The sequence below is a fragment of the Macrotis lagotis genome, chromosome X (genome assembly GCF_037893015.1).
Source record: "Macrotis lagotis isolate mMagLag1 chromosome X, bilby.v1.9.chrom.fasta, whole genome shotgun sequence".
NCBI classification, from domain to species: Eukaryota; Metazoa; Chordata; class Mammalia; order Peramelemorphia; family Peramelidae; genus Macrotis; species Macrotis lagotis.
In genome coordinates, this window is record NC_133666.1 from 613,234,768 (window position 1) to 613,259,447 (window position 24,680).

Genomic DNA, 24,680 nt, shown 5'->3' on the forward strand with positions numbered 1-24,680 from the left:
AAACAGGTGAAGTCTGACTTTTTTGTAACCCCATTTAAGGCTTTCTTGGCAGAGATACTAGAGTGGTTTGCCATTTCCTCCTTCAGCTCATTTTACAGATGAGGAAACTAAGACAAACAGAGTTAAATGACTTGCCTAAATTCACATAGTAAGTATCCCAGGGTGGATCTTCCTGACTCCAAGACGGCATTCTATCCCCTTGCACCAGTGATCTACCTCATGATCTTGTGGTCTTCAGCCTCATACTCATTGTCAGTCTCTCTAGCTTATCAATATCCTTTGTACAATGTGATACCAAATTGAACAGAATTCTTCATGTGAAGTCTGACCAAATAATGAGATAGTATGACTCTCATTTCCCTAGTCTTGGACACTGTCTCTTAATCCAACTAGGGTCCTATTAGTATTTTGTTCTATCAGTATCATCTGCTAACTTATATCGAACTTATAGTTCCCTAATTTTCCCAGATCTTACTTGAAAGTAGACCTTGCTTCATTCCATGTCCTTACATCCTCAGGTCCTATCACAGTGACTGTAGAAAATATCTAATGCAGGCACATTGTAGATACTTAATAAATGATTGTTGATTGAACTTATTCAGACTGTTTTCTAGTGATACCTTCTTCATTTTTAATTATGAAGTTGATTTTTTGAATCTACCCTTATATTCAAGTCTGTCGACCTCTTTTTGATTCCCAACTCTGTCATTCAGGTGCTTGCTTACCTTCTCAGCTTTATGTCACTAGTAGATTTTATAAACATGCCATTGATGGCATCATACAAGTTATTGATTTAAAAAAAAAAAACAAGCCAAACTTCATGGGACCAAGCACAGATCCCAGAGGCATTACATTGGAAACTTCTAAGTTGACATGGAGCCATTATTGTTTAGTCTTTGTGTCTACCCATTTAACAAGTTCCAAATATTCCTAACAGTACTAAAATATACCTTAAAGTTCTCCACCTTTTCCCACAAAAATAGCCTGAGATTGTATCAACTGCTTTGCTAAAATTTGAATGAACCATATTTGTAGCATTTCTCATGTCCACTAGTCTAGTAATCCTGTCAAAAAGGGAAATGAAGTTAGTCTAGCTTGACCTTGAGAAAGACAGAATGGAATCACACTTCTTTTTTTCTAAACTTTCACTAACTATCCCATTATTATTTTCAAGAATTGAGTCAGAGATAAAAATTAAACTCACACAACTATAGTTCCCAGGTGTGCTTCTTTTCCCCTTCCCTCACCCCATTGATGGCTATGGAGTTGTATTTGCCTTCTTGTGTTAGAGGTCTAGTGAATCCTCTGTTTTGTTGATATTTTTGTGTGTTTGTTAATAGATGTATGAAGTCAAGGATTCTGTTGCCTGCTCCTTTCTGGTATTTTGTCTCATGTGAAATTCTGGATGTTTCTGTGGCTAATCTTCTTTGATATTAAAGCTGCTTCCTGGGGTAATCAGCTTCCTAGATATATTTATAGGTAGTTTTCCTACCAGTTTCTTCTTTTGCAGTTTAAAGTTCTTTTCATCTGTATGATTTGTAAAACTACATGCAAATCTGTTCTTGCAAATTTTACACATTCCTCCCTTCCCCAGGAATATGGTTTTCTTACATTTTAGATCATATTTCAGGGGTCATATGCCCCATTCTTAACTGTCTGACTTCCCAAATCTGTATTTCTTTTTGCAGATCAAGGAAACATTCCTTCACATCCCTGCCTAAGACTTTATGATCTTTAGCAGCATTTTCTAGTTCTCTCTGGAATCATTGCTGACGTCATGTGAATCACCAGAATTTGGTGACAATTCTTTGATTTGATAAGTCTTGGAAAGTTCTGTGTAATTTCTTAGATGCTTAAGCTCCAAGAATTATGAGATTCCAAACCTCCTAAGTTGTCAGTCTCCCATACATTGGGGCAATAAATAGAGTGTCTCCTGAAGGAACCTTTCAACCATCTGTTTCTTAGCATCCTAATCACCACCTCATTCTTCTTCAGCACCAAGATTTCAGAACTTTGAGTGATCTTGCTAATCATAGACATTGTGGGCCTAGTGACTCTGTGCTCCAGTCCCTAGATGCTGGGTATTCCTTATTAACTTCTCATTCCTCATTCTTCTGCTCAGCTGCCAAAGGGATCTTTCTAATTTGCAGGTCTGACAAAGGCTCTCTCTTAACTCAATAAAGTTTGGGGCCTCTTTATTATCTCCAGAATAAAATATAAAATTTTTGTTTAACTTTTAAAGCCCTTTATAACCTATATCCCTTCTGCTTGTCCAGTCTTCTTACACCTTACTCCTCTCCATATGCCCTACAATTCATTGACATTGGTCCACTTGATGTTCTAGACACAAGAGTCCCATCTTTGGATGTATATTTACTATTATTTTTTGACTTTTTTCTGACTGTACATTTTCACTGGCTAACCACTATACCTCCTTGTTTCCACCTCCTCAATTCCTACAGGTCTCAGCTAAGTTTTTGCTGGGACTCCATAATGCTACTGTCTTCCTCTGTGATTGCTTGCTATTTATTACTCACACTCACACACACACACACACACACACACACACACACACACCCCTTATCTGTATAGTTTTTGTGTGTGTTGTTTTTCCTATTAGTCTGTGAACTCTTTGAGAGCAGTTTATACCCTCTTTCTTGTGCCCTGAGTCTTCAGCTTATAGTCAAAACTTATTGATTTAACTGTGAAGGGCCAATTCCCAACTTTTGCTCTTCTTTTATACTTGGACTTCAGCTTCCATATCAATTGAATCTGCTTGAAAATTCTCTCCTCCTTCTCTTCTCATCCTTCTCTAAATTGCTACTCCACAGTCTCACTGTCTGCTCTCTGGAATCCTTGACCTGTGAACAACCCTAGATTTCTTCATTTTATACTCTTTCTATTTTCTGTATTGTTGGGAAACATATTCTCCTTCATTAGCATTATATTCCTGAGTAATTCCTAGTCCTGAATATTCCCCTTATCCCTTCCCTACCCAAGCATTGGGATGGGAAGAAGTGGTATTTCTGATTCTCATTTCCACTTCTATTCCCTTTGTCACCATTATTCACTAACCCCTTATCCATGGAGATGGATTCTATGCTAAGATTTTCTCACCCAAGCCTACTTTCTGATATTGTCACATACCTACTCCTAGGTCATGCTTCGTCTTATCTTACCTGATTCAGACTAATTACCTTTTTTTTTTTAATACTGACCCTCAAACTTGGACTCTTCAGGGTACAATGCCATTGTCCTCTTGGACACTGTGGCTTCCTCGTTCATCAACTTCCTTAATTCCTGTGACTAATTCTTCACTTTACCTTAGTTACATACAGGGATGGTTATACTCATGGTCTACCTATTACCCATAATTTTTCACCCTCCATAGTTCATATCTTTGAAAGTCTCTCAAACCCTTCATTCTCTCCTCCTTCCTTTTTCTTCTTAAAGCAATACTTGGTTCTCCTGATGGTCTCCACCGTCACTCCTTTTCCTTGTTCTCTTAGTTCTTTGTTCTTCCTTCCTTCCCTTCATAGTTTTGAATTGTTAGATCATTTGTTATCAGAGATCTTTGAATCCTTTGCCTCCTAGTCCTGCTTCAGTCACACATTGCCAAACCACAGGCCTGGCCTGCTCCTACAGTCTGCCTTTGTTGTTCCCACACATACTGCTAAATATTCTGGGAGAAAGCCCACAACTCCTCTAGAAGGGTTCACTCGAAAATGCACACTGCCTTCTCCCTATTGGGTCCTTGCTGCTGTGATGGAATCCTTTTACTCTTCACCAGTGGTCTCTTAATCACACTTTCCACAGCTGATGTTTCAAATGTTCATTCTCCCTATATCTCCTATGCCACCACTGCCCTTCTCCTCTAGCAGATGAGCTTGCTTCCTAACTTTCCTGAGAAAATAGAAGCCATCCATCATTAGCTTTCTCTTCTCCCCGACTCCACATCTCAAAAGCCTTCTTCATTTATCCTTTGTACTTTCCCTGACTTTTTTTTACTTGCTGCAGGGGTGGACCTGCTTCTTGCCAAGGCTGATTCCTTCACTCTCTGCACTTGATTCTTTTTCCTCTAGTCTCCTCTGGGAGTTTGTTTACTTTAATGATTTTTTTTTTCATTTTCTCCCCATCTACTTAATAATAGCTAGCATTGATATGACACTTCACATTTTATGAGTGTATACACACACACATACATCTTTGAGATAACTTGGTGAGCTAGGTTCTGTTATTATCTCAGTTTTACAGATGAGGAAACTGAGCAAATAGAAGTAAAATAATTGTTCAGGGTCAAATAGTTATAATTGTCTGAGGCAGAATTTGAATTCAGGTCTTGATTTCCAGCTTTACCCATTGTACCATTTAATTGCCCAGGTGTCCTTTTCCTTCCAACTCTGGGATTCTTGTTCCAGTTAGACTGTGGAGAATCAAGTGCTTCAGGTATCTGAGATAGACCAACTAGTTTGTGCTTCGGGTGGTCAGGAAGAGAAAGATGAATACAGGTTAAGTTCACTGGTAAGAATGAACATAAAATCATAAAATATCAAAACTGAGATCATCTGGTGCTACTTTTACTTGGGGGGAATTTTCCATGCAGCATCTTTGTATGGAGGCCATCCACCTTCTACTTGTGGGGTAAGCTTGCTTTTTCTTCCTTTTCTGTGTGGTTCAAGATGGTGCAATGATTAGAGTACCCAGATGTGAAGTCAGGAACACTTGTGTTCTATTCCTGCCTCAGACACTAGCTGTGTGACCCTGGGCAAGTCACTTGCCATCTCTGTGACTGTAGCTTATCTGTAAAATGAAGCAATTGGATACAAGGTCCCTTTCTCTAATTGTTGGGAACTTCTTCCTTCAGTGATCTGATCAGTCTTTTGGATCCCTTCCCTTCTTGTTTTCTTGGGGCTAAGCAGAATAAGAGGATAAATGAAGAGCCATTTGAGATGTGGAGTGGGGGGTGAAGAGGGAGATCATGGCGATGGCCCTCTTCCATAAGGCAGCCCTTGAATAAAGTTAGCTATCATACTTCCCATGGACTTTCTCTTCTCTATCAATCACTCATTCAGCAAGTGTTTCTGGGGCACCCACTGTGGGCCAAGAAGTCCTACTCATTCTGGGGAAATTCCTTATCACTGAAGAGTCCCTTGATTCTTCAGCCAGACCTTCTTTGGCATTGTCTCGAGTCTTCTCATTGTCTTTTTGTGAAGGAGGTGAGTTGGCTAGGTAGGGAGGGTAGGAGGAGCATGGATGTCAAATCTGATACCAGACTGTTTCCTGCCAGGTACGAATTGGACTTGGTGACTCCTGAAGTTTCTCCTTGCTCTTTGATACTGTAATTCTGTGGGCAGGCATTCTAAGGCAGGGATTCAGCATTAGAAACCCTGGGCTTTAAGAAACTTCATCCTGGCCCTCCTTCCCTTGTCTCCTAGTCCCCTCTCCTCCCCACCCTTCTTTCTAGGAGAACCAGAAATCCCATTTGTGAATCAGCATTTTTCTCCTCCCACGCTGGCTCCCCCCCGGCCCATCCCAACCACCCGTGGAGTGGAGGAGGTGTGTAGGGAGGACTCTCTTCTGCGGCTGGGGAAATACCTCTCTCCGGCAGACACCTTGTAATCTCCCTTGTCCTGGGTGGTTGCGTCACTAGCACCAAGCCCCTGTCCTTGGGGTCGCGGGTCCAGCCAACCAGCTTGAGCTTCTGCCTTCTCCCTCTCTCCTCTCTCCTAGATCCACACCATGGTCCAAGTTTGAAACCACAGGCCAGAGGAGGCGGGGCGCGGTGGAGAATTGGGGATGTGGAGGCTGAGGCCAGCAGGCTGCATTCTCCCTGCAGGGGCCAGGGCTCCCCACTGAGGTATGTGCAGACCGGAGCTCGTCTTCTCTCTTTTCCTTCCATTTCCACCCAGTCACTCTTACTTGGGGAGATGCCTGCTAACCTAGGCAAGACTCTCCAGACAGAGGATGACTGATGTGAATTTGCACTGGTCCTGGGTGGCCTGGGAGGTCTGGATGTGGTAGGCTTCAGATTGTGTACACTGGATGTTAGAGCTAAAGGGAGGACCTTAGAGACCTATCTGGCCAAAGCTTCCCTTCACCGTGGAGGAGGCTGAAACCCAGAGAGAGAAGAGAATTGCTCATCCATGGTTGTGCATCAGTTCAGTGGCAGTGTGCCCAGTACAGTAATTTTTGCCTTACATCAGGTTTTTATATCAAATTATCCAAAGACAGTGTAAGTAATATGAGAGGAAGAAAGGTATAATTTTGAGTTCATTTCTAAGATCTTTATTGTTTTTAATCAGGATCTGGTTCCAGGATGCATTAGCTCCAAGATACTGTGGAATAATAGAGAGAGGCAGCATCCTGTAGTGGAAAGAACACAGAATTTGTATTGAAGGCCTGGGCTGGAATTCTGCATTTCTAATTTGCTACTAGTGTGACCTTGGTTACCTTACCAAAGCTGTCTGAACCTAAGTTTCTTCATCTGTATAATGAGTGCATTGGACTAGAGTGACTGGGTAAGATCCTTTTAAGCTCTCAAATCTGTGATCTTATTTGGTAGAGCTTAAATGAAATATTAAATGTGAGGAAGAAGATCCTAGCATTTTAAACATCTCTGGACCTCCTCTAATTTAACCCTTTCATTTTATAGATGCAGAGATTAAGTAAGACCCTGAGTGGACAATGACTTACCCAAGGTCACATAGGCAGACAGGACACAAGTGTGTCTTGAGCTAAGTATGGGAATACAAAGAAAGGCAAATATACCATGCCTCCCCTCAAGGGACTTATGTTCTTATGAGGAAGAAAGGATACAAACCATCAAATGCATACAAGATATTAACATTATATCCAAAGTAAATGGGAGGTAATCTCGGGGGGGAGGCACTAAGGGAAGCTAAGTGATATAGTGGATAGATCAGTGGGCCCAGAGTCTGGAAACCCTGAGTTCAGATTTGACTATTGACACTTAATAATATCTGTATCATTGGGTAAGTCACTTAGCCTTTTTTTATCTAGGTTTCTGTCCTCATGGAGTTCATAACGGGCCCAGATTAATATAATGTCAGTCAGAAGATAATAATGAGTGATTGAAAGGCATAGAGTCTGGTGGCAGCTCATTCACCTGAGTCAGAATATCAAGGGAGACTTCATGAAAGAAAAATTCTTTGAAGTGGATCTTGGAATCTTGGAATCCTTTGAAAAGGTGAAATTGGAATGGGAGGGTCCTCAAGACCCATGGAAGGGCATGCTTCCATGTGTAAATCACATAGGACGTGGTCTGGGGATGTGGGGTCAGTCCTTTCAACCACTTTTCCCTCAGCAGATATTTTAGAAGGAATAAGTCTAAAATGGTGGGTTGGGGCTAGATTGTGGTAAGCCATGAGGACCTTATTCTTTAGGTATTGGGCAGCAACTGGCAAATTCTTGAGCATAGATTGGCTATTATTTTGCAGCTTTTAGAGGGTGTGAATACCTATATCATGTTGTAATTTACCTTTTGGGGGCTCTGATTCCTCTGTGACCCTACTCCCTACCCTTGTTTCCCTTTTTATTCTCTGCCAGTCTCTCTTTACATTATTCTGTCAGTGGAGGCAGCTATTGCCTTTGTCAAGATAAGTATGTAGAACTCTTGCTTCCTAAACATTCTGAATGTGGTTTGTGCTCCAAAGAATGACTCTAGATGATGTAGGGAAATGTCATAGAATTTTAGAAATAGTCTCAGAATCTTAGAACCATAGAATTATGTGAATCTCTGAGTTATACTCAAAATAATGGATTCAGAATTGGAAGGGAACCCTGATATCTCCAGCTCCCAATTCATACATGATACTTGGGGGATCATCTGTAATAGGTGTGTGGGAGACAGAGACAGAGAGACAGCAAGAGAGAAACAGAAACAGAGACAAAGACAGAAATAGAAAGTGTGACTTACAGCTATGGAACAGCATATTAAAGGGAGACTTGAAAGCTCGGCTCTCTGCAATATGGGAAATCCAGCTAATTGAACCAGTTAGAGAGAGCCTTCTTTTCTCCCTTCTTCCCTTCCCCTCAAATCTCTACTTCTTACTCTAGATACATCAAATGTGGTTGTTCAGTCATTTTTCAGTCATGTATGATTTCTTGTGACTTCTTTTGGAGTTTTTTTGACAGAGATACTGGAATAGTTTGCTATTTCCTTCTCCAACCCATTTTATAGATGAGAAAAGTGAGGCTAACAGGGTAAAGTGACTTGTCCAGGGTTACACAGCTAAGAAATGTCTGAGGCCAGATTTGAACTCAGGAGGATGAGACTTCCTGTCTCCAGGCCTGGCTCTTCATCTGCTGGACCACCTGCCCTGCCTCTCAAATGCTAAGGAGTAATTTTACCTGGGGTTGGGCACGAGGGGAAGCCCTGTCTTTTTCTGTGTGTTTGTTTGAAGCTGCCTGCCCACAGTGGGGACTGTGTTAGATTTGAAGTTTGGACGTGGGTTCTAATTTTGACTATTTCCCTGTGTTGTTACTTTTTATCTGTGACTTTGGTCAAGCTACTTTACTTGCCTGGTGCAGTTTCCTTCTCTGTGAAGTAAAGGGGTAGGACTGGATGATCTCAAAGTTACCTTGCAATTCCAAATGTCCATTGTGTCTACACACACACACACACACACACACACACAAACACCTGTATGCACTTGTCTGTTCAGTCCTATACATGCATGAATATATATATATACATATATATAATATACATATATATTATATATATATATAATATATATTCACTCTCCCTATATGAAATGCATTGCAAGAATAACAAATATTCATTTAGCACTTTGATGAACATTTGCTGTTCTTGTAAAGCGATCAGCTAGGGGGTGCACTGAATAGAGTGCTGGGCCTGGAGTTAGGAAGACTCATCCTCCTGAGTTCATTTCTGTCCTCAGACATTGCTTAGCTGTGTGACCCTGGACAAGTCACTTGACCCTATTTGCCTCAGTTTCCTCATCTGGAAAATGCACTAGAGAAGGAAATAACAAACCACTCCATTATCTCAGCCAAGAAAACTCCAAATGGAGTCACGAAAAGTCAGACTTGATTGAAATGATTTATCAAACCACTTCTTTAGAGTCAGCATCTTTCTTGGTTCTTGGACTCATTGTCTGCTCCAGCTCTCTATAATTGCTCGCAACTTTTTCCTCAGATTACCTTGGATTTATTTGGTATGCACTTACGTGAACTTTTGTTGTACATGTTGTCAGGTCCTTGAGAATAGATCCTGTTGAGGTTTTGTCTTTGTCTAACACGTGCTTAACACAGGGCCTGATGGCTAGTATTGATGCTCCTTAAATGCTTGATAATTGATTAACATGCTTAGCTCATGATCCCCTAGCTAATAAATGCTTATAGCAGACTTAGAATTCAGAGCTTCTCTGCCTCCAAGTCTAGTCATATTTCCATTTATTCCATCCTATTTCTTTCTGTATATAATTAGAGTATTTACTGAAGTGGTTTGTAAAAGCACTTAATGAAAAAGTATCATAGGTTCATGTTTTTTTTAATGTGAATAAATAAATTTTGCAAACTTTCTCAGATTTCAACTTGTGCAATATTGACCTATGAACACGTTGACTGTATTTGATGCCCATATGTGTATGTTGGCATCCGATGTATACATTTGTGTGTGTCTTTGCATCAAATACAGGTAAGTATATACCTGCATGTGTATATATGCTAAGCTAGATACATGGGTGTGTGTGTTTATGCATTTTTGTTCCTTTCTCTGTGTGTACTTGCATGTGTTTTTCGTGGGAGTGCAAAATTCAGTCCTGGATTTTTTGAAACCTCAGAAATGTCAGTGGCAATAAAGCCCAGGACTGCCCTTGGGCCCCTTTTTCCTCCCTCCACGGCAGTCCCCTGAGAGGATTAAGAGAGGCACGTAGGCTGCCCACTGGCTCTGAGCATCAGAGAGAGTTCCCAGGAAGGAGGGAAACAGTCCCAGCTGGGGAGGACTGGAATCCTTTGCCCTTGACCCTGGCCCCTGGCAGAAGCCGAAGGCTATGGGTAATTCCTACCCTTCTCCAGGGACTTTCATAAGCTCTCTTCTCTCTCACCCCCTCTTCTAGGTCAGGGATCCGCTTCCTGTGTCTGTCTGGCCCTGGAATGAGTTAGGAAAACTGTGGTTTTGTCTTCCTGTCCCAAGCCCCTGAGACATTCTCCAACCATCTGAGAAAGGACTGGGGGGAGTGGAGAGAGAACTAAACCTAGCCTGGCAGGAGGTGAGGGCAAAGTCCCTGGATCGACATCTTTCTCAGAGCAGAGTGTCAGAGCTTAAAGAATCATAGAGAGAATCTGGTCTATATTCTTCTTTTTGCAGGTGAGGAAACTGAGGTTTGAGATGGCAGAGGTGACTTATACATAGTAAACCAGGGACAGAACTGAGGCTCCATCACTGTGTTGGAAACTGCAGAGCAGAGGGTTTTCATGTATATATTTGTTCCCTTCTTTGATGCTGAATGGAGGTTACTCCCTTTTTAACTCAGTGAACCAACATAGGTTAGTTAGTCTATGGGAGAAGAAGAGGAACAGGAGACCTAGGCCCTGCATTCAAGGCTCTCCTAATCTGCTTGTGTAGGTCTAAACTTATGTATGTGACAGGGAGAGAGATATGAGCAAGAAACCAAATGATAAATCAAGGCTTCTTAACTTATTGGGGGTGGGGTGGGGTTGGAGCCCTTCGTTGATCTTTTGAAGACCCTTTCTCAGGGTCTTTTTAAATTCGTAAAGCAAAGTACATAGAATTACAGAGGAAACCAATCATGATTATTGTCAAAATTTTATTACCAAATTGTTTTTAAAAAGCCAAATCCTCAGATCTTAGGTTAAGAATTTTGCTTAGGTTAAGAATTGCCAGACTTGATGATATGAACTGTAAGCATCAGTCTGTGAAAGAAGTTCAGAGAGTTTTGTGGGTGGGAGCTACAGGGAATATTTTATGGAAGAAATATGTTACTATACCTTTTCATAGCCAACAGATTTAATGATGGGAAGAACCTCAGAAATCATCAGGTCTAGTTCTCCCATTTTACCAGTCAAGAAATTGAAGCCTAGAGAGGCTTCCTTACAGTCACAACCCAGATTTTTCTGCCTGAAAAGGCTGATGTTCTTTTCTTCTAGTATAGAATTCTGGAAAATGTAGTCAGGAAACCCATGTTCCAGGTCTAAACTCTGCCATTTCAGACAAGTCACATCTCATCTTCTTGGGTAGAGGTTTCCCCTTTTTATATAATGAGAGGGTTGGATTCCAAACCTAAAGCTACTTAGAGTTTTATTATTTTGGGTTTGATATTCTTAAGGTCCTTTTAGGTTCTAAGAAATAATGTTCCAAAGTTCCTTCTAGCTCTCACATTCTGTGCACTAAAGTTCTTTTGAGTCCTTGACTTTCATGTTCTTTGTCCTAAGATCACTTTCAACCCCTGACATTTCATTTCCATATTCCTTTTATTTTTATTTTTTTAGGATTTTGCAAGGCAATGGGGTTAAATGACTTGCCCAAGGCCACACAGCTAGGTAATTATTAAGTATCTGAGGTCAGATTTGAACTCAGGTACTCCTGACTTCAGGGCCGGTGCTCTATACACTGTACCACTGGGGCGGCTAGGTGGCGTAGTGGATAAAGCATTGGCCTTGGAGTCAGGAGTACCTGGGTTCAAATCCGGCCTGGCCTCGGACACTTAATAATTACCTAGCTGTGTGGCCTTGGGCAATCCATTTAACCCCATTTGCCTTGCAAAAAACCTAAAAAAAAAAAAGGCTCCCCTCACTGTACTACCTAGCTGCTCCTCCATATCCTTTCAAGTCTTCTATGTTCTCAGGTACCTTCTAGCACACATCTTATCTTCTGGGCTCTACAGTTCCTTCTAGCACTGACATCCTATCTTCTGGGCTCTGTGGTTTCTTCTAGCTCTGACATCCCATTTTCTGTGTTCCAAGATTTCTTCTAATTGACATTTGGTGCATTAAGGTTCTTTTGAGTTCTTGGCTATTCCATGTTCTTTGTCCCAAGATTGCTTTTAACCTCTGACCTTTCATGTTTGATATTCTAGTATCTTTTCAGCTTCTTATGTTTTAAGTTTCTTTTCAGCTCTGACATTCTATCTTTTGTATTTAAGGTTCCTTCTAGCTCAGGTAGTTTATGTATTTCAGAAGGGTATCAGTATACCTAGAAGACTCTTTGGATGGGGGGGGTGTAAAGAATCTCTATGTTGAACCCAGGTCCTTGGACTGTAAAACCAGTCTTCTTTTCACTTGTACCACTCTGCCTACCAGAATTAAGCAAGGAGGAATGAGTTTAGGGGAAAAAAAATTGTGAGTATGAATTTTCAAAGGGTTGGAGAAGTCCTAAATGAATTCAGACCAAAGGTTCTTAACCTGGGGACCATGAATTTATTTGTTGTTGTTTCTATTTTGTTAGCTACATTTCAGTATATTTTCTTTTGTAATCCTATTATATTTTATACATTTAAAAAGTTTATTCTGATAGTCTATAGACTGATACTCTAGAGTGCCAAGAGAGTCAGACACACACACACACACACACACACACACACACACACACACACAGCCTCTTAAGAATCCCTGGGTTAGAGGTTCAGCTCTAAAGTTGCCTCTTCCAAAGAACTAGATACAGGGTAGCTACTGGGAGACACAATGACAGGAGAGTGATGTGATTTTCAGTACTATAACCCAAAAGTTCAAGTTTTCATGGCACTGTCACTCTAGAGGTAGTTCCTTCCCCAGGGAGAGACCTGATCATGTTGAAGAAAATCAGTGCTGGCCCCAGTTGGAGAGACTGTGTCTAAAATAGCCTCATCTCCTTCAAGACCAATTTGCCTTCAATGAGGGCCAGCACGTAGTCCTTCCCAAGGCAGCTGGTGGTGCCAAGCCAGAACAGCAGAAAGCCAAAGCTATTTCTGTATACCCTGGCACTAAAAGGTCTGAAATATGGGGCCTTGAGATTTCCAAGATCTCTCCTTTCTCTCAGACCAGTTATCCCAACTGATTCTTGTAGTGAGAACTCTCTGGAAAATTTTGGGCAAGTGGGCTACAAAAAATGACAATTCAGTCAAAGCCCTGCAGTGTGACCCTGCTCCTTTAGAAGACCACAGAGGTGAGAAGGAAGAACACTAGTCCTTTAATTGGGAAATCAAATATCAAGTCTCAATTCTGCTATGGATCTGATGGGTGATGAACCTTGAGTGTTTCACTCTTGGTTTCTTCTTCTGTAAAAGAGAATAGCCTGGATCCTGCCTTACAAGGCTGAAGATCCAGTGAAAGCACCCTGAAAATGATAATGGCCTAGTGAAACCTGAAGAATCTACTATGATTTAGACTTTTGGGAAATCTAGGACACTGGACAATATTATTACTGGGTCACTGAAAAATAATTTAGCTAATAATTAATATAAAGGGGAACAGGAGAAACAATGCAAGTTTAACTTATTTAAGAAAATAATTTTTTTTCCTTTCATTCAACAAACATTCATTAAGCATTTTTTTTTTAGGTTTTTGCAAGGCAAATGGGGTTAATTGCCTTGCCCAAGGCCACACAGCTAGGTAATTATTAAGTGTCTGAGGCCAGATTTGAACTCAGGTACTCCTGAGTCCAGGGCCAGTGCTCTATCCATTGTACCACCTAGCCGCCCCTCATTAAGCATTTCTTAAAACTAGAATTTTGGACCCAGCAACTGGGAGAGATGGATGAATCTAATTGTAGTTAATGTATATTTTGACAAGTAATTAAAATGAGTTTGCTTTTAGTTCAGGTGAACTCAACATGGCTCTTCCCCTCTTAGTCTAAATTGTTAAACCTACACTGTTTAAGTCAAAAGCTCTTAGACTTTCATTTTTTTTCCCCTGGAGAGTATTCTAGGCATGAGCACCCTTCTAAGATACAATAAATCCCCAAGCCGGAGGGATCCTATGGAAATTGAAGGGACCCTGGATTATCAAGCATGAAAGTTTGATTTTAGAGTTGAAAATGTTCTTAGGAACGTGGAATGTCCAGAACCTCATGAATCCTTGGGAGGCTTCCCTCTAATTAGAGGGAGGTTTTCCTCTCTCTAATCCATCCTTTGCGTGTTACCAGACTAATTTTCCTTATGCATAAATATGACAATATTCCTCTTCATTTCAGAACCACTCTGTTAACTTCTTGTTGGCTACTTAGTAAACTTCCAACTCTGACGTTTGGCTGTTCTGTGTCCTAAGATTTCTTCTAACCTTGACATTTGATGTTTTATGAGAACATAAAAGCTTCTAAGCTTGGCATTCGAGGACCAAATTCTGGTCAACCTTATTTTATATTATACCGTAATGTATGTTTTGTTTCATTTAACCTTTGTTCTTTCATCTCAATCCTTTTTTGCTCGTTCTCTTTAAATTCCTTGTATATCATCCCTCACTCTTCTCCAGTAAATCTTTCTTTCTCCTAACTGTTGATAATGACTCTTCTCCTTGAACCTCATATAACATGTTATTCTGCATCACTTTGTTTTTGTTTTTTGTTTGTTTGTTTTTTGCAAGGCAAGTGGGGTTAAGTGGCTTGCCCAAGGCCACACAGCTAGGTAATTATTGTCTGAGACTGGATTTGAACCCAGGTACTCCTGACTCCAGGGCCGGTGCTTTATCCACTGCGCCACCTAGCCACCCCTCTGCATCTCTTTAATGCACTTTCATGTCCAGTTATTTGTAGTATATGTCTTATCCTTTTAATCCATGAGAACAGGCACTGTTTTCTCAAAACTTTGTTTTCTTCTTTTGAGTCACAAGATGGGACATAGTAAATCAGCAAGAGAAGAAAGTGTGGGCCTTGACTTCAAAGAGTTCACCATCATTTTGGAAGGGACAGATTCAAAATCAGGAAAGGAGAAAACAAGACAAGGTTTTGTATAAATAAGAGCCAGATTGTTCAATGTAGAGTTTTAAGTGCTTTAGAATTCAGAGAAGAAGGAATCTATGTGGGACAAAAGAAAGCTTGTAGTGGGAAACAGGATTGCTATCTTGAGATATCTGAAGTACTGTTATTGGACTTATGAATGAATTTTTTTTTTTTCTGTGTGGCCCCAAGTGGCAGAACTAGAACCAATGGGAAGAAGTTAGAGGGAAATGAATTTTGACTCCTTATGAAGTGCACCTTCCATAATGCATAATAAATATTTGTTGGTTGATTCTGTTAAATATAGTTGTTCAGAAATGTGGAACCTTTAAATGTCCTTCTCTGGAGTCATTGAAACAAGGGCTAGCATGTCCAGGTCATCGTATAAAGAATTTGTGCTTTTAGGAGGCGTCAAATGTAAATTAAGGTCCTTTTTTGACTTGGGGATTCTATGATTTTAGCCAAGGAAGTCTTTCTGGTAAAGTTAGGACTTGAGTAGTCCTTCAAATAGGGGTAAGATCTGGAGACATAAAAGAAAGGGAGAGAGCATGATAGAAAGCAGGGATTGAAAACAAGCTTGATGACTTTAGAGACAGTGAGGAGACTGGCCAGGTGAGGTAACCAGGTGGTGCAGGGGGATAAAGCATTAGACCTTGAGTCAGGAAGACTTGAGTTTGAATTGTACTTTACATACTTCCTAACTGTGTGATCCTGAGCAAATCACTTAACCTCTGTTAGCCTCAGTTTCTTTGAAATTTATTTTTTTCAATTACACCTAAAGGTAATTTTCACCATTCATCTTTTTGTAAGCTTTTAGGTTGCACATTTTTCTATGTCCCTCCCTATCCTTCTCCATGTGAGCAATTGGATATAGGTTATATATAATTTTTTTTAGAATTTTTTTTGCAATGCAAATGGGGTTAAGTGGCTTGCCTAAGGCCACACAGCTAGGTAATTATTAATTGTCTGAGGTTGGATTTGAACTCAGGTACTCCTGACTCTAAGGGCCGGTGCTTTATCCACTGTGTCACCTAGCCGCCCCAAGTTATATATAATCTTGATGAATATATTTTCATATTAGTCATGTAGCCTCAGTCTTCATCTGTAAAATGAAGATACAGGTAACACCTTCCTCTCAACTGTTATAAGGATAAAATGAGTTGCTATATGTAAAAACACTTTGCAGACCTTAAAGCACTATGTAAAAATTATTATTATTATTATTATTATTATTATTATTATTATTATTATTATTATTACCTGATTGGAATAGGAAGCTTGCCGGTAGAAAAAGAAGAGGAGATATTTATGTCCCTCGGGTTCTAGTGGCTTCAAAACTCAAATAGAAAGGTCTTACTTGAAGTGGCCCTTAGGAGCCACTGACAGGATTGAGTGGAGGGCAGCCAGGGTCAAAGCTGTGCTTTTTTTACATAAGTGACAAGCAATATCGAGAAGATGAATTAGGGAAAGAGAAAGGAAGGGTCTAAGTATTTGGATTATACAAACAATGTACCAGATACTAGGCTAAGAGCTGATTACATATTAGATGTCATGGTCATGGTCAATAGTCATGGGATGGTCAATGGAATATTCTGTATACTTCTGATGTTTAAGGAATAGCAGGTGTTTAATATTTTTACCTAGTCTTTGGTATATAAGATGTGCTAAACAAATGTTTTATTGATTTGAATTAGAAGATATCCTGAATGATCAGCTGTGAATGACAATGACCCAAGACAATTCTGAAGGACTTATGATAAAGAATGTGATCTGTTCCCAAAGAACTGATGGTATTTGAATATAGGTTGAAGCATAACTTTTTTTAACTTTATTTTTTTTAGGGTCTATGTTTTCTTTCATAATAGAACTACTATAGAAGTGTTTTGCATGATTACACATATTTATAACCTTTATCAAATTGCTTGCTTTCTCAATGATGGTGTCTAGGGAGGAAGGGAGAGAATTTAGGAATCAAAGTTTTAAAAATGAGTGCTAAAAATTATTTTTACATGTATCCAGGGAAAGCTAAAATACTAAACAAATACATTTTCAAATTAAAAAATATATATATCCTGAAAGCTCTCACTTTCTCAATCATCCTTAGCAAGGAGGAGTCATTGAGGTGATGAAGCTTTCTTATATCCCCATGTGACTCCTTGTCTTTTCCCTTTTCGGACTCCACTAAAGTCTCCCTTCTAAGCCTTATAGTGGCATGGAGGTGGTCTTGGACTCTTAAAGGCAAGATGCTTTATCAGGTATTAGAAGTTAGAAAGTCTCTGATAAGCTGTGTCTATCTTCTGAAAATTAGCCTGGTAAGAATCAGCATCATTGGCTGGACAGGTATAGAAAGGCTGAGATCCATGCTGTTCAGAGAAAACAATAAGATCAATGAAATCATGTTTTCTTGGAACTTTGAAATTTGTGTGTCTCTTAATAGCTTGCAAGTACATTAGAAAGAATCCTGTCCTGGGCTTCCGAAGACCCACATTCTTTCTACTCTATCTTCATCTCCTTTGTGATATAGAGCAAGTTAATTCACCTCTCTGGAACTTGGTTTCTACTTCTATACAGTGAGATGATTGGATGGATCAGGGGTTCTTAACCTAGGGCCATGCAAAGATTTTGGGGGTCCCTCAAAATCCTACATCTTTATTTTCTCTTACTTCTAACTGAAATGTAATATTTCCTGCAATTGTGAAATTAAGAGATAAAGTCATGCAAAGGGTGCCCATAGGATTCACTAGATAGACACAAGGGTCTGTGGAGATCAAAAAAGGTTAAGAACTCTTGGGTTAGATGATTCTCTTTGATTTTAATTCTCATCTCTCTTCAAAGGACTAGGCAATTGGGGCCAGTTGGGACCAGAACAATGACTCCTTGCTGATCCAGGCTAATTGCAGACCCTATGCACCCTCATGTTTCTCTCTAATGAGACTCTGCTTTGGGAACTCTTTGACTTCTGAGCTTTGCCCTTGATGTGGTCAGCCCTCACTGGTGTTTAATCCCTTAGGCAGAATTGGGAAGTTGGGTGAAGTTTTCTTGGATTTAGAAATGGAATTGGACCAGGAGTTAGGAGACCTGGGATTGAATCCCAATGCTAGGATTGAATAGTTGTCTGACTACAGATATGCTACTTCAGTTTACCTTGTTTTCTCATCTGTTATATGGGCTTACCTTCCTTATAGGGTTATTATGAAAAAAAATGCATGATAAACCTTCAATGACCCCTTTCATTTACCCTCAGATTTTTTCCCTTTAGCATTTACCTCTCCTAGGTATGCAGAACTGAGGTACATTTTTCATGTCTCTTTTCTGTTTTTGTTTGTTTGTTTTTTTAGGTTTTTGCAAGGCAAATGGGGTTAAGTGGCTTGCCCAAGGCCACACAGCTAGGTAATTATTAAGTGTCTGAGACTGGATTTGAGCCCAGGTACTCCTGACTCCAAGGCTGGTGCTTTATCCACTACACCACCTAGCCGCCCCTCATGTCTCTTTTCTAAGGCAAAAAGACAACCAGCTCCTGTCACCGTTAAGCCTCTGATACCTTCCCTTTTCAGAGTCCTAGGTATCTTAGACTTCCTTTCTCCTGCTTACACTTGCTAAAATACAATATTTACTTGGGATATGTTATAGTGGAATGAAAATTGAGCTGGGCATCTGGGTTGGACTTCTACTTCTTTTCTCTGACCATGGGAAAACCATCTAATTTGCCTAAGTCTCCATTTTCTTATTTGTAAAAGAGTAATACTAATCATAAAAATGCATGACTACTAATGTTGTGAGATTGTGTTGTGGGATTGTTATTATTTTATTAGCTGTATTTTATTTTTAACAGCCTTCTATAAGACTCAGGTAGAAGAGATTTAAGGGCATAGGAGGCCTGAGTTAGAAGGGACCTTCAAATGTAGACTTAAACCTGAGACCCCAAGGTAATTTGATTTCAAAGTTATCACAGAGGTGGTAGAATGAGACCTATGTCTTGAATATAGCTCTGAAAAAAAGGTCTGCATCTTTCCTGGGAATCAGATAGACAGAAGGTTATAAGAGAATATATATTTTATGCATTTTTTATGGTCAGTTGGGATATACTGGTTTTGAAATGATGGCAACCTGGGGAATGTAGGGCATTAACCATGTCATTTTTTTGAGATTGAGGTGAGAAAAGTTAGGCAAGGAACCTAGATCTTAGATGAGCAGATTTTGAAGGGTGTATGAGAGGGAATGGATAGGATCCCATGGACCAATATTCCTCAGGGAAAACCATGAGGGATAGGAATGGCTCAAGAATAAATATCTGACTGTGTGGTTATGCATGTCTGTATTTTGCAGAAAAGGAAATTGAGGTTGAAGGGACATGTACAAGGGCACACAAATAATGTGATAGAATCAGGATTTGAACCTATATCCTCTTGACTTCAAATCCATCAGTCTAACCAGTCTTTTTGCACTTTACTCTGTGCCATGTATTCTGTGATTCATTGCCTACTTGGTCTCCTACTTGGTCTCCAACTCTTGACTGTGTATTGCCATTGCCTTTCCTCTGAAATTATCTCCAGTTGATCTGTATATATATCTTGATTGTACCTCATTGTTGGCTTATCACTCCCTCTCCTCCCTCAGGTTTACTGAGTGCTTGCCACATGGCACAGGCTTAATAAAGGTTGACTTGACTTGACTCCTTGGCCATAGTACATCTTGTCCACTCCCAATAAATCCTACCTCTTCTAGATAGCCTTCCTTGATCACTGCAACCGACCCTGTCTTCTTTCCTTGCATCTGAATTCCTTTAGTCTTTTCCAAGGAGGAGCTTGGTTCCATACTTATCCTTAATCTCCATGCCTCAGCTTCTCTATTTAAATGTGGGGGGGGAAATTATCCTTGTCTGTCTTAGTTTTGCTGGGCTGTTATGTGGGTCAAATGAGGCAGAACCCAAAAGCACTCTGGGAATGCTCCGAATGATAATTATGAGGAACAGAGTGGGGGTGGTAGAAAGGGCACTTTATTAGGGGTGGCCAGATTCTGCTTTCTAGCTCCATGACCAGCATTCAAACCACTAAGCTTACTCCATTTTCTTATCTTTAAATGAGGTTAACACAGCAAATATTAAGTAAGTCCTACTCTATATGCAGAAGACTGTGATAGCCCCTTGGGACAAAAGTTTAGACAAAACTGGGTTCTTGACTTCTTGGACCTGATAGTCTAACAGAGGCATTTGACTGCCATAGAAATAATTACATGTAGTTCTGTGAATGTAATATATGGAATTATATATTTTATATAGAGAGAATATATAAAGTGTATACATATATATGTATATATTATATATAATATAAATGAATAGGATAGCTCAGTGGCACAAACTATTAGAAAAGAAGATCTGAGTGCAGATACAGCCTGGAACACTTACTAGATGTATGACCCTAGGCAAATCACTTCAACTGAGTTTGCCTCCCTTTCTTCTTTTATAACATGTGTTGAAGAAGGAGATGGGAACCACCCTAATATTTTTACCAAGAAAATTCCAAATAGAGCCACAAAGAATTGGATACCATTGAAATGACTCAACTATCACCACCACAATAACAACAAATATAAATGACTACCTGATAGATACTGGCTTATTAAAGTGTATTCCTGTAATCCTTGCTACTAGGGAGTTGAGGTGCTGGATCAATTCTGATCTGTCATAGTTCTCCAACTGATGGTGTATCTATCCATACTAGAGCCGATTCCAAGACTGTGAGGCCCCATGAGTGGGGGCCACCAGCTGAGGAGGGGCAAACCCAGTCTAGGTCAAAAATGTAATGGGCTAAGACTTGACTCGAATTTTGTGCTAATTAACAGTGGGGATGAGTCTGTGAGAGGCAGCTATACTTCTAGTCTAGGGAGGCACAATCTCAAAGTAAAATAAAGCAAAACAAAACTGAGTAGAGCAAGGTGAAATGATAGGTCTATCACAAAGGTGCTGACAAAGTGCTTTGTGAGGTCATTACTGACTAACAGGGTCAGGAGGGGTTTCATGGAAGGCACAGTCATTGTGCTCATCTCTGAAAGAATGGATGGGGAATTTTATGGACAAAGATGGGGCACAGCAATAATGTAGAGGCAAGAAATTGCTGGGTATGTTGGGGAATGGAATCAGATGGGATAATAATATAGGGAAGATGATTTGTAAACCTTAAAATGCTGAAGAATTGTTAGATTTATTATTTTCAGTCCTCCAGTTCTACTTGAGGGGGAGAGTGCTTGGGGAAGGGGATGGAAGAAGATAAGAAGGTACCAGAATATGATAGCCCTTAAATTCTAGCAAAGGAATTCAAATTTTACTTGCTAAGATATTAGGGCAACAATGAGAAGGATGAGTTTGAGGGGAGAGGGAGGCAGCAGGAGGACTTTCTGGAGTTTATTGTGCTGTAATTCAGATAGATGATGAAAAGGACTTGTGGTTAGGTGAGAGGAGAATTAGCCAAAAGGGGATTTGAACCTGCCTGTGTACCATTGTCCTATCTACGCTGCAGTGAGGGGCTGCTTTATCCTTTATATAGTTCTTAGTGTTGACAAAAAAGAATGACTCTGGGAATGCTCAGTGAATATTTGTTGACTGAAAGCTTGATGTCTTCAACTTGATTCCTATAGACTTGCAAAGGACAGTCCCTGCCTAGCCTGGTAGTATCATCCATTTGTACCTCTCTGCCACCCCTCCCACCTCCCCAAAGATGCTTTCCTAGTATTTCTACTAGGATCCATTAAAGGTTAACTTTAGTTGTGGAGGAAATTTAAAGGTTAACTCTCTTTGTGGAAGAAATTTAAGGATTGACTTTCATTATGGAGGAAATTTGGTGGATAACTAGACTAAGGTCTGTAGACTCTGCTTTAGAGTTCAGAACCAATTCTTGAGTTAATAATGGCACACCTTGTAGAGAGCAAATCACATTTCTCTAATTTTTAAGGTTCACAGAATATAAGATCCTTGAGGAATTTATTTCTGTAGCATCAGGGAACACAAAATAACTGATGGATAAATACTGAAATATCTATTGATTGATTGAGTTCTCAGTTTCCTCACAACTGAGGTAGGTGCTACAATTATTATCCTCATCATTTTACCTGTCAATGAGGAGATGGAGGGTTACAGAGAGATGACTTAGTCAAATTTGCAAAAGTCAGTTAAGTGATAGAAGCAGGAATTTAAACACAGGCCTCCTGATTCCTAGTTCACCCCCACTATACTATTTTATGGTTTACAAAGCATTGTGTTTCCCCCTTCTCCAATAATCCTGTAGTAAGAAGTCTCAAATTAGGTGGCCTCTGACACAGGGACATTAGGCTCCTCACTTATGCTCTTGATGTCTCCAAGGATATAATTCTAAATTTTTCATCTGTGTTGGTAGAGGGAATTCCCTCAAGAGAAATTCAGCCACTGATGAAATTTTGGGACTAGTTGACTAACCTCCCTTCCCCTCCCAAAACCTCAGTGAGGAGTAATATTAATGTTCTCCCATATGATGAATTAGGAAACTGAATGCCATAGAACTAGTGGCAATTTGACTATAAGGTTTCGTATTCTGAATTGATTACTCTCTTCCCCTACTAGCTCCCTGTCCTAAGAAATTTACACTGCCCCAGTCAACTGGCAGGGATTTTCCTAAACAACAATGTTGGCCAGATATGCCTCCATGCTTTTGGGGAGATGGAAAAGAAGAGACACCTCCCACATACAAGGAGATAATCCAATTAAATTCAATGGGCATTGTGCTAAATAGCTAATTATGTGTTGAGCCTAGTAACAGGCACTGGGGGTTTGGAGATAGGGAGCATGTGGAGAAAAACTTCTTTTTTAGAACTTATAAAGAGACAAAATGTGTAGGAAGGTGAGTGACAACAATACCTGCTCTTTTGGGGGGATTGCTACAGTGCAAATCATTCTAGAGCTGACATTAAGGTTTTGTGGATTCTGACTTGCTGTGTGATTTTGGGGTTGGTCACTTAATTTCTCTGGGCACCTTTGTAAAATGAGGGGGGTAGCCTTGATCCCTTTTAAGTCCTCACACAGCTGTAGCATTCTGGGTTCTGAGGTCCCTTTCAGTACCTCCATCTTTTCCAATATGCTTTGGTCTAAACTCTGATATTTTGCTTTTATATCTGGTACACTCATTGGGTGGCACAGATGCCAAAGGCTTAGAATCAATGAAAAGGGCTTCTGATCTTCCTTCTTCAACCCATGCTCCACATATCTGCCCAAGAGATATATTCCTAAAGCATACCTGTGACTGGGTCAATCCCTCCTCAGGAAACTGCAGTAGTTCCCTATTATTTCTAGTGTCAAAAACAAACTCCTCTGGTATTTAAATCCCTTCTCTGCTTGGTTCTAATCTACTTTTCTAGTTTTATATTACACACATTTTATAGAATATTGATATCTATATAATATAAAATGTATGTTTTTATTAGAAAATAATATAAATATACAAAAGGAAATTATATAGCAAATTTTATAGTATAATTTATAATATATAATAAATATAAATAAATAAAATATATAATAAATGTAGAATAATATAAAGGGAAATAATATTCAGGGAAATTTGATATATGCATATGAATACACATATACATATACATATGTATGTATATAACACATATTTATGTATATTATATATATCTTTATCTTCCTATTTATCTTTTTGAAATTTCCCTTCATATCTTTTTGTTTAAAACCTGACTGATCTTATTGTTTCATACCTTTGACTTGTTATCTCCCATCTCTGTCCTCCACATTTTTGTTGTTTACCTTTCATTTTTTTTTTGCAAGGCAATGGGGTTAAGAGGCTTGCCCAAGGCCACACAGCTAGGTAATCATTAAGTGTCTGAGGTCACATTTGAACTCAGATCCTCTTGACTCCAGGGCTGGTTATCTATCCACTGGACCACCTAGCTGCCCCTTACCTTTCATTTTCAAAGAAGACAAATGGACCAGTGATATAACAAGGGTGATGTCTTGACTTGAGTGCGAATTGGATGGAGGTGAGGCAGAGCTGGTCAAAGCCTTTCTTCTAGAGTTCTCAGCATCCAGTGGCCATACAAAAGTCATTGACCAGTAATAGCCCCCCAACCCAAACCCCTGTGGCTCATTGCTTAGGTTTTGGCTTAGAATAAGTGAGGATGAATAGCCTTTCTTCCTAGGCTTTCCCTCATTTCTGGAATATACATTTTGGGATACCAATTTTCCTTCAAAGCTCAGTTTAAACACTACCTCCTACATGAAACCTGATGCTTCCCATCTGCTAATGTCTCTTCTCTTCTTTCTCCCTCCCAAGTTACCTAGGATATAGATTGAATAGACTTCTCTGTATACATGTTGGTTCCCTGGCAGACTAAACTTCTTGAAAACTAAAGTCATTTTTTTTTTTAACTTTGTGTATTCTGTGTGTTTGATAAGTATTTGGTTGGTTGAAGGAAGAAGAGTTAACAGTGTTCATGCTGTAGCCTACTTTCTGTTCATTTTACTGTCTCAGGTGCTTCTGAATTTTCAGTCTGGAAGTCTGTGCAGATTGGAGCATGTCTCCCCCTCCCCCCTTGGGGAGGGGAGGGGGCAGCTGAGCCACCGAGGCTCCTGCCTGGGCTCGCCTGTGTTGAAATGCTGCCTCATCATGACTCCCATCTCAGAGGGAGGCCAGAGGGCCATGCCCTTTACTAAAGCTACTCCAGATCTATTTAGGGTGTCGGGCACCTGGAGATTTTCCCTGGAGCATCTGGCGAGCTCCACCCT

General features: G+C 40.0%; 1 protein-coding gene across 6 annotated transcripts in view; it reads left to right on the forward strand.

The window, feature by feature from the left end:
• Positions 1–24,680, forward strand: part of LOC141499963 (protein tyrosine phosphatase type IVA 3) — a 201,421-nt gene that overhangs the window by 61,541 nt on the left and 115,200 nt on the right. For 2 of the 6 annotated variants that reach the window (XM_074202794.1, XM_074202788.1), the window contains one exon: positions 5,731–5,857. The gene's annotated coding sequence lies outside the window, so the exon portion shown is untranslated. Of the gene's footprint in view, positions 1–5,730; positions 5,858–5,920; positions 6,519–7,020; positions 7,208–20,278; positions 21,032–24,680 lie in introns of those variants that run through there. The other 4 variants (XM_074202785.1, XM_074202786.1, XM_074202789.1 and 1 more) reach the window with 4 other exon arrangements.